The sequence below is a fragment of the Lycium ferocissimum genome, chromosome 6 (assembly GCF_029784015.1).
Source record: "Lycium ferocissimum isolate CSIRO_LF1 chromosome 6, AGI_CSIRO_Lferr_CH_V1, whole genome shotgun sequence".
Taxonomy (NCBI): Eukaryota; Viridiplantae; Streptophyta; class Magnoliopsida; order Solanales; family Solanaceae; genus Lycium; species Lycium ferocissimum.
Window position 1 is genome coordinate 50,662,729 of NC_081347.1, and position 4,548 is coordinate 50,667,276.

At 29.7% G+C, this 4,548-nt stretch overlaps 1 pseudogene; it reads right to left on the reverse strand.

Annotated features, from left to right (window-relative positions):
• Positions 1-1,117: 1,117 nt before the first annotated feature.
• LOC132061683 (U6 spliceosomal RNA) lies at positions 1,118-1,212 on the reverse strand (annotated as a pseudogene).
• Between the last annotated feature and the right edge of the window lie 3,336 nt (positions 1,213-4,548).

The window sequence follows — 4,548 nt, forward strand, 5'->3', positions numbered from 1 at the left end:
TTTTTAATTTGGTATTCATAAAGAATTGTTAATTTCTTTCGGAGCGTTAGTGTTTACCGTCTTGATTATTTTCTCGAAAATTTATTATATTTTTTGCTAATACAAATGTAAAGCGGCTCTGACCATCAAGACTTGTATATATCTTTAAAAAAAATTAAATTTTATTTAGTATAATTGAACCTTTGTCATTTATGATTTTCACAAATTTTATGGATAGTTAGGTCACACCTTTGAGGTCAAAATCAGTTGCATATTGTGTAAGATTTCATTATATATGAGGTTTACTATTTTATTTTAAAATATAAATGCTACTATTGATATTTGTGTCAGTGTTACATTTTATATTGGATTTGACTGTTTAATTTAATTATGCACGAGATGTATCTGCCATTAAGCATATTATAATGATGCTTACGAAAATTGGCAGTTGACTCATTTTAAATTACCTTCATATTTTGAAACAAAAACTTTAAAATGTATTTAGAAACGAAAAACTTTTTTAACTCTGCTGATAAATGTTACTTGCAAATATAAATGCATGTACTGATACAATCTTTATCCAAAATTTGGTCAAATTAATAATGGACAAGTCCAAAATCGACAGTAATTTTAAATATTAAAAGTTGTAGGCTAAAAGAGCTAAAAAGCCGTAGTCTTTTTAATTAATTTAAATGGAATAAATACTTATGAATAAGAGCCCGTTTGGATTGGCTTATAGAATTTGACATTTCATGCGAGGAACATAAATGTTGAAAAAATAAGTTGGGGTAGTCTAACTTATTTTTTTTGACTTATAAAACATTTTCAAATTATAATTTTTTAGATAAACTAAGTTAAATGGGTCCAATTATTTTTTTGAACTTATTTTAAGCACAAAATGACTTTAAATTTGGCCAAATTAAAACAAAAAAAAGCTAAAAACGAACATAAGCCAACTTATAAGCCAATCCAAACGGGCTCTAAGTCTTGTTTAGCTTTTTGAGTTACTGCAACTTTCAAAAGGTAAAAGAGAAGTGCGGTATAAGATCTTCCATTTAAAAAATTTATAAGGGACAACTGCACTTTTGATTCCTCAATTAATGATAAATTTTATTATTGATTCTTTCTGTATATGACTTAATATATTTAATTTTTAATTAATTAAAATTTATACTAGGGAATATGCTAATTTTCTCTGTATCGCTCCAATTTTATCGGATGTCCCAAAGAGACAAAAAACACACATTTTAACTTTCTTTTTTTATTCGAAGTGAATTTCCATTGTTCATTGATGTGCAAAGAGTTACAATTTGAGTATAGGGTAACCCACTTTGAATTTTAAAGAATGTGTGATTTGGTCCCTTTATGAAGAAACTATTAAGGGTGGGCGTTGGGTTTTTCGGTTCGGTTTTTTCAAAGTTCGGTTCGATTTTTCGGTTTCGATTTTTTGAAAGTGGACACCGAACACCGCACCGAATTAGTTCGGTTCGGTTCGGTTTTTTAATTCGTTTTTTTTAGCAATTACAAATCTCTCCATTTATTTCCATTTTTTCTTCTTGATTGCTTCGAGTTACGGAGGTTTACACTAGACTAAATGTTTGAAGGTTTGATGACTTTAGAATCCAACCATAGTGATCATCCACACATACAAGATAATATCTTCTATATACAAAATATAATGTATTATACAACGTATAATAAAATCATACGAGGTATATAAAATTTTATATAGTGTATAATCAAATTATGTGAGTTATATCTAATTTATTATAATAGGTGAAATAAATTATATGAATATTATTCTATGTATAACATTTTTATTATACTATATATAATAAAAATCACCACTCAAATTATTAGTATACTTGTATTCAATATCTTGTAGTGTTAAATGAAAACTGAGATTTTATTTTTTATGGAATAATGAAAGAAGTTGAGAATAAGGAGGAAGTAGAGAAGGTAAGAAAAAAAGCTAGAAAAAAATCTTGCAGAATAAGGAGGAAGTATGAAATTGTATAAAAGCAGTTATACTATGAACAACAAATAGGTATTGGAGTTATTCACGTCTGAAGGGTTTCCTTATATATAACAATTTAATTTACTATAAAACATTTAACTTGTCATGTAATGTTTAATAACATTTAGTTGCTAAGAGTATGTAAATATTATAATATTATTGTCTACTTATGTTTTTTTTTCCCAAAAATAAATTGTATTCATGTAGTAAAAAAAAAAAAAAAAACTTCGGTTTAACGGCAAACGTGAGAACAACGAACCGAACACCGAAATTCTTATTAAAAGAAACCGAAAACCGAACCGAAAAACCGAAACCGAAAAATCGAATTAATTCGGTTCGGTCCGATTTTTCAGTTTTCGGTGTTTATGCCCACCCCTGGAAACTATGTTATATTTGAACTATTTAGAATTACTTACATTACGTCAAACATGGTTCATAGTTTAAACTTAATATAACATATGCATAATTAAGTGGTGGAACAGTTAATAAATTTATAAATATTTACAAGCAAAGGATCAAACGTGCTCATTTTTAGTAATTGAAATTTAAATGTGTTTAGTCAGATATCATAAAGACAAAAAAAATGGAATTTTTCAATAACTAAGGACCAAAAGTGTTATTATCCGTTTTGATAAAGTTTTGAAATTTGGATCCTAAAATAGCATATAAGAATAATATTCTTTCTTGGTATCAACTAACTATTTTTTTATAAGTTTAGCTGTACACGATATTTACACTGACTCAGTGAATAAACAACACATATCTTCACATACACACGTATCCTTAAACCACAATTAATTAATATGCGTTCTTACTTATGATTTAATACAAATACTGAATGCGAGTAAAAAAATTTATCTTTTCAGTTGAGAGTGTGAATAAAGTCTCACATTGATAGCTGCAAAAAAAAGGGTACATATAAAGTGTTGTGATACTCTTAATTGTATGAGTTTTTTTGTTTTTTTTTTTTTGGTGGGGGGGAAGGGAATCGTGCAAACTTGGCGCAAAAGGGATAACATTACATCATGTTAAGAATATCTTTAGCTATTTTAGTCTTACAAATGGTATGAGAGCTCATAGTCAGCGAGACGAGTGTTGAGATGACATAGGGCTTGACTTAGTGTCTTTTCTCGTCTACGGGCCGATTTAATACATTTATCTGTGGCTTAGTAGGCGTTTGGACATGCGATTTCATGTCATGATTTCAAGTGATGAGATGAAATCAGCGTCTGGACATGCGATTTCATCTCATGAGATGAAATCCCAAATCATCCAAAAAGGCATGATTTGGGATTTCAAATCATGATTTCAAAAATTTTAAAATATAAAACTTGACCCATAAGTTTATATTTTGTAAAAAAAGACCCATAAGTTAGTAGATATTTTTAACGATTACTCCCACCAACCATTTACCAACCTCATTAACTTCTACCATCCGTTATGTATGTTCATACCATGTGGGAGGATTATATCAAAGAGTAGATACATTACTATTCGTGTTAAATTTTCCTTTTTATTGAACTAAAGTTTGATCAATTGATATTGTTTTTTTAGAAAGGCCTTCTAGTAGCGTATTAATTTTATTATGAACTATGACTTGCTCATTTGGTAAGATTGTATAAGAATTGGAAAAGTTTTGATAATTTTCACAACTTGTGGGGTTTTTATGTCTATAAAAAAAATACAACTTAAGAAATTCAAATTGCGTATGGAACGATTTCAATCTCGTGTTTAATACGTATCGGCTCCTAGTGTAGACGCATACATAAAGAAGAATCAGCTGGACTTTGGTTGTTAAGAATACTTGGTTCATTTAGGTGGCACACAGTTAATCTCCAGATAAGTCCATTAGGTGATGAGTCACGTGGAACTTAGTTTGAGGGAAAGATTGTTGGGTGTGCGAACAAATTCTTACATTGATAGTAAAAAAGGAAAAGAAAAAGAAAAAAAAGCTACACATATAGCGTGTTTGGTATCAGGGAAAACTTTTTCCAATTTTTACGTTTTTGGTTGGTCACAATGTTTTGAAAAACATTTTCTCTAGGAAAACAAATTTCTTAAAATAACTCCCCAATGAAAAGAGAAAACAAGTTCCACAAGTAACATTCCAAGTTGATTATAGCCTCCCCACCCGCCGAACGCCCCAACCCCTACCCCTTGACCATCTCCCGCCCCCCTCCCCCGCCACCCCCACAGTATCCCATCCCCATAATGTTTTGCTAGATTACATGTAAATATTCCTGAAATAATACTTTTTTGCTTACTTACCAAACAGTAGAAAATAAATAAGAAATTCAGTTGTTTTCCAAGAAACATTTTCCTTCATACCAAACACACCCGTGAGATATAGTAATACTTTGAATTGTATGAGGCTTTTTCGAAAAAATCATGCAAGTTTAGCCAAAAACAAAACATAAAATGGAAAATATTTTCCAGAATACTAAGTGGATTTCTTACTTATTTTTTTGTGTTCGGTACGTAAGTAGAAAAATATTATTCTAAAAGTATTTATATATAATGTAGACAAAAGCTATGGGGGTGGAGGTGGGAGT